The sequence below is a fragment of the Dermacentor silvarum genome, chromosome 7 (assembly GCF_013339745.2).
Source record: "Dermacentor silvarum isolate Dsil-2018 chromosome 7, BIME_Dsil_1.4, whole genome shotgun sequence".
Lineage (NCBI taxonomy): Eukaryota > Metazoa > Arthropoda > Arachnida > Ixodida > Ixodidae > Dermacentor > Dermacentor silvarum.
Genome location: NC_051160.1, coordinates 84,649,397 through 84,665,863, shown reverse-complemented (window position 1 = coordinate 84,665,863; position 16,467 = coordinate 84,649,397). Strand labels below are relative to the sequence as shown.

The window sequence follows — 16,467 nt, the reverse complement described above, 5'->3', positions numbered from 1 at the left end:
GCATTGACAACAAATGATAAGCCAGCACCTTCGCAGTTTACAGCCGCTACCAATTGAGCTACCACTACACCGTATAAGGGGAATAAGTCGGAGCCCGGAGCCCGCGCGAGCAGAACCAGACGCGGGTGCTGATTTGCATGGAACGAATGGAACGCATTGGGTACATTGGGAATGTTGTAGTCGCGCGTGTCAGGGTCGGGTATGAGGGCAAACGAGAAGTCGCGCACGAGCATGTGGTGTAAAAGTACCTTGGTGGCATCACGACAGCTGGCGAGGTTTGCCAGTAGACATTTAAGAGCATGCGTGTCAGCCATGACGAACATAAGGCATAAGGGAGCAGGCTCAACAAATTAAGGCAATTCAGCCGCGTTCTAACCCACCGATACGTCGAGCTCACACCGCGCACCCCTCGTCCGAACGGCGTCCACCCTAAGTAGAATACGCCAGAAAACGGTAGCAGAACAACGCAAAAAGCAGCGCGGTCCAAGCGCCAACCCGACACCGGGACCACCCCCGCTGCTGGAGACAGCCATGTCGCGCAAATGTGATGCAAACGAAAAGAGCCGAAAGAAAAAAACAAAGAAGCACAAGAGAATGATATGAGAAATAGATGGAAGAAAGTAGTAACGAAAGGAAAACCCGGCCATCGTGAAACAGGAAAAAGAGCACAAAAAAGAACATAAAAAACACGCGGCGATCCCCCAGCAGCCCGGGGCGTCGAGGGTCGCGCTCCCCGCCGAACGCAACCGGCAACCTCAACCGTGAGGGGACCGCCGCACCGGACACAGAGACTAGAAAAACGCGGTTATCACTAATCAGTCCGGGCCCGCAAACAAGCAATCCTGCCTTGCAGGATGGGGCAGGACTGAGCTTCTCTATAAGGTGCGAGCTCTGACGTCCCGCGCGACGCCACTCGCTGCAGCCCACGGCCGCATCACCCATACGGGCGGTGCACCGCTCAGCGAGATGTTGCCCCGCACACCGCGTGCACACAGCGCGCTCAGGCGGCGAACGCACAGGGCAAGCGCACCGGGGGTGGCCGTATATAGGTGGAGCTGAAAGTGCACGTATATGGGCACGTGCAAATCCTCCAACACGGTGGCAGACGTCCACCCCACTGTGACACGCCCGTGACACAATATCGCGCGGAACAACTTTTATTCACCGCAACAACATGGGTGAAATTCCCAGATCGCTCCCGGAAAGACACCCGTTCCTGACACAACGATGGATCCAGGTTCAAATCCGGATTGCGCACGCTGAGTTGCGCAATTAGGTGGATCGCCGGAACGTCAAGATCCACGTGCCCCCGTGAGTTTTGTACAAACCGATGTATCAACCGGACTGACATTGACGTTTTCGAGATCGTGTTGTTCTCAATCGCATCCTTCAAACAGTGTACAGAAACAAAATCATCAGACAACATCGTGATACCGTGGAGCATTCTGCGTACCGATATGTCTACAATGTTTTCTTTAACGGGATCAATGTTGGTTTTTAGAAGCCGGGAGTCATCCTGCGCGGCGCTAGGTGACGGCACAAGCGGCGACAAAAATATTATGTTGGCATGCTCACGTTTGGCTGCATTGAACTCCGGAAGGGCATCAGCAGAAACAAATGCTAGAGCCAAGTCAGGATCGGCACGCCCGAGAACGGACGCACCTGCAGCATCCGGCATCGTACCGCCCCGAGCAACGGTAGCATAGGAGAGCCCCGGCGCCACCAGTGAGGTAGCGCCCGGGTGTAGGACAGGGCCGGCGGCACGCGCCTGTTCCATTTGGTCACGCAACTCGTTATCCCGTCCACACTGCCGTGCCGCGACCGCCCGCATGTGGGCGCACTCCCGCATGAGCTGTCTTAAAAGCCCCAGAATTTGCGAACGATGACTGTTTGTCATCTTGCAATTATAGTCACATTCGTGATTTGTTGCTGACAATCCACCGTGTGGTAGTAGGTGGCAGTTAGAGCGGCATCTACTGCTCCGCGCTCTGAGAGAGGTGCCAGCACGCCCCGTAAACTGCGGGAGCCCACAGGGGGTCCGAGCCCACCGCCGCAAGAGCCCCGGCCTCCCCTGAGCCAACAGGTACTTCGGCGAGCAATCGGTACCCCTCAGCATCAAAGATCGACGCATCCGACCTCGGGGAACTACCCGCAGAGGATGCGCAGCTCCCAGGCGCTAAACCCGCGCCGGACACCTTTTCTTCGGCCATTAGCGGCGGCTGGTATGAGCCATGACCGCATCAGGGTGCCACTGCTAGCCGCGACAAACGGTCAGAAAACCAAGATTGAGCCCCTTGTAACGCAATTGACGCGTCGAACTGTGTCTCGACACATTTCGAAATAACCGAGGAGCAAAAATGTAGCGATAGGAATCGAAAATCACCGACCTTTCGAGGAAAAATCGGGAGAGCAAAGCGCAGGCCGGTCCGAAGCAGGCGACTGCAGCAGGCGCCTCTGGCGCACCATGGCGATCGAGCGTATTTTCCCCCAAACTAGTTCTCATAAATTAGTATTCTACGTAGGCACCAACGTATACGCATCATCATGTGTCAGCTAAAGCCATGCCACGAACTTCTTTGCAAAATGCTCTAAAGGGCGAGCACATTAAGAGCAGAGTAAATGCTTATACACTTCGTATAACTTAGCGTCACTTGGCATTACATCGTATAGCCAGGACTAGATAGTAACTGATCAGCTCTGCTGTGTCTTTAGCCTTGCGCCACTAGTGCAAGCTACCTCGAATTTTTCCCTCGTAATGTCAACTAGAATATCGGCTATCCCCGTTTGCTTCCTGGTCCACACCGCTATCTTCCTGTCTCCTAACAGTAGGCCTAGCATTTTTCGTTCCATCCTCTTTTTGCAGTCCTTAACTTCTTCTCGAGATTCTTTGTTAACCTCCAAATTTCTTCCCCACATGTTAGCACCGGTAGAATACAATGATTGCACACTTTTCTTTTCAACGACAGTTGTAAGCTCCCAGTCAGGATTTGGTAATGCCCGCCATATGGACTACAGCCCAGTTTTATTCTTCTGTAAATTTCGTTCTCATTATCTGAGTCCCCCGCGAGTAAATGACCTAGATATACATATTCATTTACCGGCTAGATGCTAACTGCTGATCTTGAATTCTCGTTTCCTTGCCAGGCTATTGAATTATAGTTTTGTCTTCTGCATAATAATCTTCAACCCCACTCTTACACTTTCTCGCTTAATTAAGGTCCTCAATCATTTGTTGTAATTCGTCTCCATTGTTGCTGAATAGGAGAATGTCAACTGCAGACCGAAGGTTCCTGAGATATTCGCCATTGACCCTCAATTCTAAGCCTTCCCATTCTGAGAGCTTGAATACTTATTCTAAGCATGCAGTGAATAGCATTGGAGAGATTGTGTCTCAGGGAGAGGCCTTCGTCCAGCAGTGGACATACATGTAGGCTAATGATGATGATGATATTTTAATTTTTAAAAATCAAATGTAACGTTAACGTAACAACATGTTCCAATGTTCTAAGTGTAAGTTGAACGCGTTCCTTTCGCAGTAAAGGAACTTGTAACGGGAACTCCTTCGAAGACAGGGAAGGAACGAGGAACGAGCTCTTGTTCCTGTTTTAGAGGAACGTGTACAACTACAATAACATTGCCTGGAATAGTCGTGTTATTTTAATCCTACAACACGTGTTTACACGGCCGACATTTACCTCGACCGTGACGATCGAGCGTATTTTTCACCCAAGCAGTTCTCAGAAATTAGTATTCTCCGTAGGCGCCAACGTATACGCATCATCGTGAGTCAGCTACAGCCACGCCACGAACTTCTTTGCAAAATCTACTAAAGGGTGGGCACTTTGAGAGCAGATATCATGCATGTGCCCCTCGAAACAAACCGAGAGAACGATATTACTTCGCGCCCACATAGCAAGTGGTACGAAAATTTGCACTTCGCTTACAGTGAGTTAAATCTAGAGAAATTGGAAGGAAGATTTGGACAAACTTATAAAAAGGGCTTTCATCACCATATGAACTGTTCCGACATTTCTGCATAGGAGTTATCTTTCCGGAAACCAATTTGCTGGACACCCCTTTTTGTACCTAAGGACTGTCGCGCTGGAGAAGTGTGTTCAGGGCAAATATTTGCTGACTTCTACAGAACTTCAAGCCGTTCTTGCAGCGTCTTCCTTGTAGAGTACTTCCCCTATCCCGGAAATATTGTGGGGTTAAGAAACACGTCGCCACGAACGCTGAACATGGAACACCAAGAGTCAGGTGGACACCAGAACGAATAACATAGTGCGTAATTTTAGAGACCGAAAAAAATATTCTAAGGCATATGGAAATCCCCCATGCACTCCTTCGTGCGTCATTTAGGTGTATGAAAATGTTTCTTTTTCTGCATAGAGAAATAAGAGCGGAAACCATCGTGCATGTTTTCATCGCCTCTGTTTCTGACGCATTCATCATGCTGCCTAAATTAGTAATTATTGGAATAGCCGTCATTCAGCGACTGCAGCACGTCGCCGCGAAATGATGTTGCCACGTAAGAAAAACAAACTGAATTCGCGAACTTAAGCAAGCTCATGAAAATATTTACTATGGCTTGTGAAGCCGACATGGTTCGTGTATATTGCATCTGTAGAAGTAATGTTCCCCACGCATGTTATGTAATGTTCCCCACGCATGTTATAACATAATTTTTTATGGCGATAGCAACTGCATGGCCACTTCAGGCCATTTCTTTCGTCATCGTCCCCGTGAGGTTCCGTATAAAGTCGAAGGGTGATAAAATAGTCGCCGTGCCCCGTACGCTGTATGTCCAAGTGCAAGCTTGCGAGGGTATTCTCCACGTACATCGCAGGAGAGATTACCACAACGCAAATCTTGGAGTCTTGGACTCAAAAGATACAACACGCGCTCGACAGAGCTGGCAGAAAGATTAAGAACACCAAGAATGCCCCACAAGTACACCCCCACCTCCTCCATCTGTGGGAGGCTCGTAGAAGCCTCTCCAAACAATGGAAGCACCAGTGACTAAACCGCAGTCTTTGCCTCCGTATTGCTGCAGTCACGGAGGAGGCTGAACAACATGCCACGCAGCTTGCTCAAAGAAACTTTGCCAACTTTTGCAGCAGCCTGAAAGGAACGCTGGGCACAAAACGTACCTGGAACATCCTGAGGGCTCTTCTCAATCCCACTTCCACGAAAACACACACAGACACTACCACCCATAAGCTCATTTACTTAGAGGAGCGAAAGGGCATGGATATTAGGGCTCACACCAAAACTCCATATATTCCGCAGCCCTTACATACACACCCGAACGCACCCCCTTTAACGCCACCTGATCGGGACGAAAACTTGGATGCAAATGTAACACTCCCGGAGGTGAAACAGGCCCTTGCCTATATTTCCCGGGACACTGCACCTGGGCCCGACAGGATGGCGTACAAAGTCATTCGAAATTTATATGACATATCTCTGCAGGAGCTCAGGGATCTCTATAACGAGCACTGGCGAAAGGGCACCCTGCCTGGCGATTGGAAACATGCCCAGATTAATCTTATTCCCAAACTCGGAATATCCTTACTGCTTCGGAATTTACGGCATATCTCGCTAACGAGTTGTGTAGGTAAACTATTTGAGCACGTGATAGTCCGGGGACTACAACCGCATTTAGAAGCTAAACGTTTCTACCCCGACACTCAACTTGAGTTTCGCCCCAACCTATCGGCGCAGGATGTCCTCCTGCATATTAAAGAGGCCTTATTCTATCCCAAACGACGGACGGCACGCACGAGAGCTGTCCTAGCATTAGACATACAAAGGGCCTTTGGCAACGCAGGACACGAACATATCCTCAGAACCCTTGCCACCACAGGATGCGGCCGTAGGATCTGGCAGTATGTCAAAGCTTTTTGGAAAATCGCACCGCCGAGATTAGATTAGGTCCACTCACATCCGCCACTTTTGCCCTCCCAAATAGGGGCACACCTCAGGGAGCGGTCATATCAACACTATTATTTAACGTAGCCTTGGCCCCACTTGCCAGATAGCTCACAGATATACCTAAATTGCACCACTCGTTCTATGCTGATGATATGACCCTATGGGTGTCACAAGGCTACATTGGGGAGGCCCAAGATGTCCTCCAAACAGCTAGCAACGTCATCGAACGAATCGATGACGTTGCATAATGGGCAACGGCATAATGGGACTTTTCTGCTCACCAAAAAAGCCCTAATTGCTCATGATTAAACCCTACACGTGCGACCCAGGCATAGACCTGTTCGTACACGGTCAACCAGTGCCTAAGGTTGATAAAATCAGGATCCTGGGTCTGCACATCCAAACTAACCTAGACGCGCGTTTTACAATGAACCTCCTCGATAAGCAAATAAAGCAAATCTAAGGACTGGTTTGCCGGATTACGTCACGCAATCATGGTCTGTCTGAAAAGGACACCATGCAAATGATTGAAGTTTTGGTGGTCAGTCGCCTCGCCTACCAGCTCCCGTATCATCATCTCAATGAAAAACAACTGGACCAGGCTAATAGACTAATCAGGTGGGCGGTTAAGACGGCACTGAGGCTACCGGTGCGCACTAGCACTACCCGCCTTCTGCAGACTGTCCCCTATAATACCATCCAGGAAATCATAGAGGCACAGAGAAGTAATCAACTCCTGCGCCTCTCCCGAACACCCACTGGGCGAAACCTAGTCCGAACTCTGGGTTGCGAGCCAGGCGGCACGATCCCGAATGAAGAGCCGTGGTACCCCATTCCTGTAAGACTCGCGGCTCACATGCACCTCAAACCGTTGCCACGAAACATGACTGTTCAATTCTACCCGGGATGACGCAAGGCGCGGGCTGATTACTACGCCCGGCGTTATAAAAATTGCGGAGACGTCCTCTACGTCGACGCCGCGATCGGTCCGCTCGAAGGAACGGCCACGGCTGCTGCCATGACGGAGGACGGACGCATTAACATCTCTGCCTCGGTTAAAACAGCGCGCACCGACGTGGCTGAGGGGGTCGCATTAGCCCTAGCAGTGGCGCATGCGGCCGCGGATTCTACCATTACAGAAATCTGCACCGATTCCCAAAGTGCATATCGTTACTTCCTTCAAGGCATAGCGCCTAAGACAGTCACACACATTTAAAAAAAAAATATCCCTTCGTTTCCCCCCTCAGGTGACCATCACGTGGGAGCCTGGGCATGAGTGTGTCCCCGGAAACGAGCGCGTTAATGCGCAAGTCCGAGGTCTTTCCCTCCGGACTCTGGACGACCACTCACCCAAGTGCACTCAGAGTTCAATCTGGCGCAAGGTCCAGACGAAGGCACTTATTTCCCCATATCTGGCACATTTATTTTACCCTGGTCTCAATAACCCACAATGTACCACCTGCCAAGCGCCCCGGGCAGATCTTTTCCACTGTTTGTGGAGCTACCCCAAGCCCATGGTGGTACAACCTATTCCCAACCCTTCCTTTTCCACGTGGGAGGCCGCTCTTCGGGCTACTTGCTCGGATGACCAGCTCTGGCTGGCGGAACGGGCCGGCCTAGAGATGTCGGCCAGGGGGCTCCCGGACATCTACGGGCCCAACCACCATTAAACAGACCAAATAAAGTTTTATCCATCCATCCTTCTCACGATCAGTGTTAAAAAAATAAATTATGGGGTTTTGCATGCCAAAACCACGATCTGATGATGGCATGCCGTAGTGGGGGACTCCGGAAATTTCGACCACCTGGGGTTCTTTAACGTGCACCTAAATCTTAGTACACAGGAGTTTTCGCATTTCGCCCCCCATCGAAATGCAGCCGCCGTGGCCGAGATTCGATCCCACGTTGGGCTCAGCAGCCCAACGCCATAGCCACTGAGCACCCACGGCGGGTTCGCGATCAATATCATCTACAGTAATGTTCCAGCAGGCAGAGCGAAGGTCGATGGAAGAAAAAGCACGCAATGTGACAATCAATATGATTCAATGTGATCAGTCTCCACGCAGTACACTGAACACGGAAAGACGTGTTATTCATGCACTCACTCCTTTACTGAAGAGAGCCTAAATGAGCAATGCTTTCTTACGAAGCGTTTTCTTTCTCCAGTGTCAGGTTAGGTGAACTGCCACACGTCATCAGTACTAGATCCGGTTCTACCCATTCTCTGCCTCCTCCCCCCCTGACATTCTTCCTACCTCCACCTTGGAATGTGATTGTTGCGCAATGCAATGCTTTTAAAGCGAAGCTGCATATTGATTACGTTTATCTGTATAAGGAGTAAGTTCATCTAGGTCAATTACTCACAGGAGATCCTGATCACCAGAAAGAAACTTACATAATAAAATTGGGTTGGAGTGCATAGTGCAGGCATTGTCAAATGCTGACTGGGAGCTTACCACTGCCGTTGAAAATAAATGTGCACAATTATTGTATTATACTGGTGCTAACATATATGGGGCACCAACTTGGAGGTTAACAGAGAAGCTCGAGAACAAGTTAAGGACCGCACAAAGAGCGAGGGAACAAAAAATGTTAGGCCTAACGTTAAGAAACAGGAAGATCGCGGTTTGGATCAGAGAACAAATGTGGATAGCCGATATTCTAGTGAAGATTAAGTGAAAAAAATGGAGCTGGGCAGGCCATGTAGTGCGTAGAATCGATAACCGGTGGACTATTAGAGTTACAGAATGGATGCCAAGAGAAGGCAAGTACAGTCGAGGACGGCAGAAAACTAGGTGGGGTGATGAAGTTAGGAAATTTGCAGGCGCAAGTTGGGATCAGCTGGCGGAAGACAGCCGTAATTGAGAGAGGCCTTCGTCCTGCAGTAGGCATAAATATAGACTGACGAATATGATGATGATGATGATGATGATGGTGTATATCGATAGTTTCCAGCATGTCGATGTCCGTTGACCAAAAATGTCGAAGATTGTGCAATATCGGGCGGACCCGTGGTGGAGGTGAAGCAGGATTCAAGCACTCCTCCAACTTGCAAGAATAAGTTTGTTACCTTGTGTTCAAATACAACCCGTATTAGATATTAATCTGGTAAGAACATATGCTACACTTTGACCCGCATTGGCCACGTCTACGTTGACACCAAACACGTGTACGCCATACCGCGTATTCAAACTAGTGCCTACTAATCTGAGTGTCTTCTTTCTCCTGACGTGATGCTCCAAGTAGGCTCCCTTCCTTAGTTCTGCTCTGACTGTGAAATTGGTAGGCCGCATGTTGTAATGTCTGAAGAAGAACAGCGTGCCTGTCAAGAACGACGGCGTGAACAGAAAAGGGAATGGGCGCGGCGGCAGCGGCGGAAGACGGCCGACGATGAGCGGACGCGGACGCCAAGCATAAAGTGCTGGCCGCCAGGACCGTGAGGCGAAAAGAAATGCGAACCGTCCATGTGGCTCCAGTTCCGCAAAGTTGGAACGTTTCACCGGAGCAACCGCCAATCACCACTTACACAGCTTCGCTGGTCATCCACCTTCATAGAGTGGAATGGCACTGGATTTTCAATACATGTTGCTGGGCTAGTTGGTTCATCTTTTACGCAAAGTTAAGACGCAACCATGTGGGAAGAAAAAGCTTCAGGACAGCGAAAAATTTCAACAAAAGTTTCCTGTCCGGATACTTCTTTTCCGGCCGTGGTTGCTTACTTAACTTTGCATAATGCAGTGTTTTTACGGGGAGTCACGCCGAATTACGGCGTCAAGAGGGCATTGTGGCACCCCCCAGGCATATCTGAGGGAATTGTGGTCCCGCTCTACCGAAACGTCGTTGACGTCGCCTGTATCGTCTTTCGCACTACTGCCGCGAGCTCTTAACCAACACTCGACTCGGCGCGCAAGGCAGCAGCAGCAGGAGCAGTGGACAAGTCGAAGGAAGAGGTAAAAAAGGCTTCGCTTCAAGTTATTTCGCACTGCGATGGCAGGCGAGGGCATCGTCAGTGCATTTGAGAGGGCAAACATGTTTATAATTATCTTGTTTAGGTGCTGGTACCGACACAAATTATCTTGTTCAGGTGTCGGTACCCAAACAAAAGCGCCACAGGCTATCCTTCTTTTGAACTAGGACTACATAGGACACCCGCGGGCTGTAAGATGGCTCAATTATTCCTCAAGAGAGCATCTTTTCGACTTGCATTTGAATCTCTTGTCACTCATGCAAGGACGTCAGATATGGTCTCCGGTGAATCGGATGGGCGTCGCGAGTGTCTGTTAATTGTTTCGCAATGGAGGTCGGGCCTAAAGGGCTACCATTCATATAAAAAATATCGCTGAACAGAACGAGCAAACTACGTAAGTGGTCGGGGTACTCACGTGCGAGATGAGGAGAGATCCTTATTGGGAAGTCAGGTAAGGCAGCTGGTGAAGAAGGCGAAGATACACTAGGAGACGATGTTTCAGGAGTCAACGCCGATAGATGGTAATCCTCGCAAGATGACAGTGTGCGTAAGGCTATATCCTGTGGGAGGCCGTGGCTATATGGCACGAAGATTACTAGAGGAAGGCACGTAGAATTGTTGGTAACATTGATGACAGTGCAAGGAAGCGCATTTTGTTAACCTAGGGGTCTTGCGAAAAAAAGGCAAAGCTTGCACTAGGCCATGCAAAGCTCGTGAAATAGCGAAGCTGGCCGATCGATTGCGTCATAACTTAAGAAATACCTGGCATAACCAAGCTCAACTCAGGCATAGCCAAAGCCGAAACTAGCTGCTACCAAGTTCAACCTCGATACAACCAAGTTCAACCTCGACATAGCCAAGTACAGCCTAGCTACTGCCAGGAGACGCAATCGATCGGCCAGCTGCGTTGTGTCTCGAGCTTTGCGCGGCCCAGTGCAAGCTTTGCCTCCCCATTACGACGACAGAAGAGAAGTGAAATTGCACGCTGGAATGATTAGTGGCGACGCAGCCAGGTCTGGAGGAAGACGACGACGACGAACGCAGGAGCAGTGGCATGAGCGCGTGTTGAGCACGAGTACGAGCTCCAACCGAGGGGCTCCAGTGAGCCAGCTGCGGAAGAAGACGACTACGCACGAGCCAATGCTGATGATGGTAATTTCGCGAAACGCGCACTTTTTACGGCTTAAACAGCTTCGCTGTTAAAAGGAGTGACTATATAATTAATGACCGTCAGCCACAGGTGGGGTGGGCGAAAGAAGGATCCGCGTCATACCTTGCGGGCAAGACGAATATGTTCGCCAAAAACCATTCACTCGGAAGTTCATCAGGAGGGTCAAAAGTGCAGGGCGCATCAAGCAGAACATATCCCGTGGAACTGTCATTCTATCCTGAATGCGCTAAAGGAAATTCGAGAGCGATAATGATGTTGTGGGGAAATCTTCAAGAACACTGAAAAGAACAGAGGTGTGACAGGCGACGACACTGGCACCAGGAGCGCACATTCCTAAGAATGCCGGTGCTCTTCCGTCGCCGACCCGCACAACACAGGATGCAACAAGTGTGAAGGATTTAGTCAGGCGTCTACGAAGATGGTCACTCATGACAAAAATGTGCGCGCCAGTACCAATCATAACCCTTATATGGACACCGTCAACATACACCTCAAATATATTTCTATCCTTTGGCAGGGTCAATAGAGCTATTCCAGTCCGAGTCGGTGTAGCAGCGTCACCCTTCGGAGCTGTACAAGGTGGGCGATTCAGGGACCATTGTGGTCAAGCCGATCGACTCTACCGTGTAGATGGTGAGGCCGCAGTATGGTTGTATTGCTCTGTGGGTTCTTCCGACGGCGTGTGACTACCTGGTAAGCGACGGTAAGATTAGAAAGCAGATCGAAATGAGGACGTCCTGATGTTGCGGCAGTGACGGGAATTATGGCCAACACGTCGGCTGTTCAAATAAATAGGGCTGTCATCTGGTGTTCAACACTCCAGTGGGTTACGGAAAGGCAGTGAGGAGTACTGGTTCCGTGGAGCCTGGACAGTAGTAAAGGCGTCCGATCGGTTGACGGAGCAAACGGAGTGAACACCAAGATTCAACAGATCTTCACGAACGACGGAATGGATGAGGGAAACCATAGGTGCAAAAATCCTTATGGACACACGTCTGGGAGCTGACGTTGTCGGCTGAGGCACGTAATCGTCCTCGCGCGATGACGTAGCAGCTGTATTTAGAAAACGGGTATACTGATGCGTAGTTCGACGGCCTTTAGCATCTTCGGACCGCCAGCCGGCATTCACGTATGATGTATTCGACGCTAATGAAGTTATCGCATAGTGCTTGACGGTTAAAGGCATCGTCTGCTATGCACTTCATTAAATGTTTTACCTTTTGTTCGTCCAGTATTCCCTTGTATAACTTACGCAATAGCAAGAACTTCTTAAATATACGTCATGTATGATTCGGCTGACATCTCAGCGTGAGTCCAAAGTTACTTCTTCGCGTCTCGTTGGGGTCCATCTGCCCTCCTGAAAAGGTCGCAGAGCTCTTTCTTGCATTGCTTCTAACTTCTTAGCTGCTACTCATGTATCTGAAATCCGACCCTTGCCGTACCTTTCAACTATAAGTTCACGTTAGCTATCATAAAGGTCTGACACAATCTGTTGTTTTCGCTGACGCGATCGTACATCGTGAGCCATTCTTCGACATCAAGGTTGTCGGTACCCATAAAGAAGCCAGGGGCGTGGGATTGAGCCAATATGACGGTTGTCGTCGTGGTCACCGTCGATGTCGCCGTTGTAGCAGCCTCTTCGTTAGTCGGCATGGTGGTAGCGGCCAGGCTATGTCAGCTTCAGAGCTGCGTCTTGCGTTAGGTGTACGCCGCACATCCACGAAAATGTGGCATAACGAATAAAGAAACAGGGGAATACATTCGCAGGCTATGTACAAAATACAGGCAGAGCAGTCTTAGTTGCTGTCTTGTTTGCTTTCTTGCTTACATACGAGAGTGGCTCATAACCACTATGGGGGATTGGCCAAGAATCGCGGGATTTTATTTAGGAAACAGGTTCTCCAAGTTTAAAAAGAATTGCTATTGAGAAATTTTTAATGGCTAAAGGAATGATGTGAGATACATTTGAACAATGTAGCAAGGAAATCGTCCTGATTTATTTATATTCACTTATATACCCTACAAGAGATGCACCAACATCCTTAGGACAATGTCCTAGAGAACACGCTCCCCAAGATAGAATATCCGGAATCGCAACACTCAATCCAGCACTATGAAATTTTCCTTCTTAAGTGTGTTTGCTCAATGAGGAACAGCGGCAGCATGACAGAAAGAAGTGTCCTATTGTTTCTTCTTCACCACAGTATGAGGGCAAGGAGGAGGACGCCAGACCAGATCAATGCAGTTAATAGTTTTATGCAGGAATTAGACGTTGCAATTTGGTAAAGAGAACTTCAACTTTTCTATTACAGCCGACATGTCTCTTCCAAGTAAATAGGAGGTGTCTGTCGTCGTATTCAGCCCTAAGCTCGCACTCGTCTTCAACCATTTTTCAGCCTTGTAACAGTACACACACACACACACACACATATATATATATATATATATATATATATATATATATATATATATATGCATACATGCACCGTGAAAGTACGCTAACAATTCTAACGCATAAAAACAAAAAAACAATAAAAGTAACACAGGCAACGACTCCAGCTTCTTGGCGACGTATGCTTTTTATACTTTTTCGGGAAAAAGCCTCCTCTCTAGAGAAGTAGGGCAGCTCCCAGCTTACCACTCGTGAACCTCTGAGTAATTCTGTCCGCATTGATTTCCTAATTCAAGAATGTAGTTTTCCATTGATCTGAAATATTATACTCATATTATCCCGCAAATACGTTGTTCATTGCTCTGCGGTGGAGCTTGTGTCTATGGCTCTTGGGGAAATTCCTTTTGAAAAGTCAAGCATCCTTTTTCACAAAATAATGCGTGCACATTAATAAACCAATTTGGACTAAATTATCTTGATCAATTCCCCGGCTGTGTCTACATAGAATTCACTGAAATTCGGAACGTTAAATTTTATTAGCCACAATCAAAACGTTCATGTAAGAGGCCACTTAAATTCAGCCATTCAAGATCGCAGGCTCTAAGTCAAGTCACATACGTAGCATAACCGTTTTAATGTCAGAGCAAACATTCACACCAATTCCTAAGTAAAACCAGATTATGTTCGTCAGTCTTGCGGTACTTTTCCTTCCTTTCCAACACCTTTTGCAAATGCAAGAACATTACCTGGAATAGTCCTGTTATTTTAATCCCGAAACACGTGTTTATACGACCGAAATTTTTCTCGAGCGTGACGTTCGAGCGTATTTTTCCCCCAACCAGTTCACAGAAATGAGTATTCTCCGTAAGCACCAACGTATATGAATAATCACGAGTCAGCAAATGCCACGCCACGCACTTCTTTTGCAAAATACTCTAAATGACGACCACTTTGAGAGCAATTATTATGCATATGCCCCTCGAAACAAACCAAGAGAACGCGAATACTTCGTTCCCACATAGCAAGTGGTCGGAAAATTTGCACATCACTTACAGTGAGTGAAATCTAGAAAAATTGCAACAAAGATTTTTACAAACTTATAAAAACGGCTTTCTTGTGAATATCAACTATTTGCGATATTTCTGCGTAGGAATTATTTTTCCGGAAACCAATTTGGGGGACGCCAATTTGTCGCTGAGGACTGTAGAGCTGGAGAAGTGTCTTCAGGGCAATTATTTACTGACTTCGACAGAACTTCAACCTATTCTTGCTGCGTCTTCCTTGAAGTGTGCTTCCCCTTTCGAGCAAATATTGTGGGGTTAAGAAACACGCCACCACGAACAGTGAACATGGAACCGCAAGAGTCAGGTGGACACCAGTTAAACAGTGACGGCCTATGGCTGCCACAGTGGTGCGCGACATTGGACACAATGGAGCAGTTAAAGCAGATATCTTGACAACGATATCTTCCATTATGGCTATATTTGTATGTTTTATCAGCGCAATAAACATACTGCGCTTTGCTGCGGGATCTCTTGGTCCTGCTGCAGTGGGTGCTAGAGTGTTTTCGAATGCGTTTACTAGCTTCAATAACATTTGCTATTTCAGTGGCCCCAGTTTAGATACGTTTGCTGTTTACACGTAAAAACGGTGGCCGTTGCACTGCGCTAGATTCATGTGTTTATGACTACGATGTGTTTCCTACAGAAGCCTTGCTTTATCCACCATGTAGCTACTCTTAGATCGGCGCGGCTGTATTCCAAAGTGGGCGTAATGCACGAGTGCTTTTGTAGCGATATGTATGCTAACTTTAAAATAAACTTATCTGGCGCTACTTTGTCCTGTTTATCCTTGCCCACTCTATTATTTGACGTTGCTGTGCTTTAGTTTTCGAAGGCGTACCATGTTGTTTATTTAATTTCTCCCTACCTTCAGCATCTTTATTTGTTATCTCCTTCCTAGAGAGTAGCAGGCGCTGTGCTCCTCTCAGCTGCAGTTGCCAGCCTGCTGCCTCCCTATTTATGTCTCTGCCCAACGTAAAGATGTAAGTTCACATCAAAAAATACTGTTGAACTATAAAAAAGGCATAATCTAAAAATGTACAGAAATTTTTATAATTGTCTGCTAACGAGTACGTGTTCTTTAGCTCGACTGGAACTTCGCTTTTGCTTACTTATTTAGCTAGCTTATGCATGTCTACCCATCACTACCAATCATCTGCTATTACATTACTCTAATGATTACAAGTATTACCTTGGCCAATTATGCATTTATTGTGCAGAGATAATGTGTAATAGCGAAGAACATATCTTGCCGGGGCACTCGGCAATGAATGCTTGCGCGTAAAAAATGCCTTGAACACCTTCATTATATTTCTCATAGACGCTAGGTCGAGTTCAGATGTAAAATTATGTGATCACCCCCATCACCTGCAGACAGTCAACTAATATATTCTATCATTCGATGTTCTAGTCTTTCACAAAAATAACATATGCACTATATATGCGTGAATAGTAGCACCATCATAGCCATGAAACTCTGCAGTTTGTATGTATGGTTCTATGTGGCGGTTCGCGTGAACTTGAAATTGTTAATTTCCTTGATAGTTCTTCTCGGAAATGGTGTCGCAAGCAGACAAACTTGATGATCTAACTGTTTTGCCAGAGACGTATCCCTAGAAACACGGAATAAAGCATCCTTGCGCAAGCCACCTCTATAATACCTTAACTGCATTAACCTAGTCTAATGTCAAATTTGCATTGTAAAAGTGTGAGAGTGCACCTTTCTCATCTGACAATGAAGATAGAAGCCACGCGACACGTTCATCGTCCTAATTAGCTACGCGTCTCTCATGATTCTGTGGATCTGTGGTACAGCTGCACAAGGTCAAGCACGAAGGGACATCAGATTTAACACGTTTTATTGCTGAATAAAGGTTCACATTCTCTCTGCAAGCTCCACTATGGTAGCAAAGAGACGTTTTTCACTGAAATCGGCAGC

General features: G+C 47.7%; 1 pseudogene; it reads right to left on the bottom strand.

Annotated features, from left to right (window-relative positions):
- Positions 1 to 8,900: 8,900 nt before the first annotated feature.
- LOC119459798 (U2 spliceosomal RNA) lies at positions 8,901 to 9,077 on the bottom strand (annotated as a pseudogene).
- Positions 9,078 to 16,467: the final 7,390 nt, after the last annotated feature.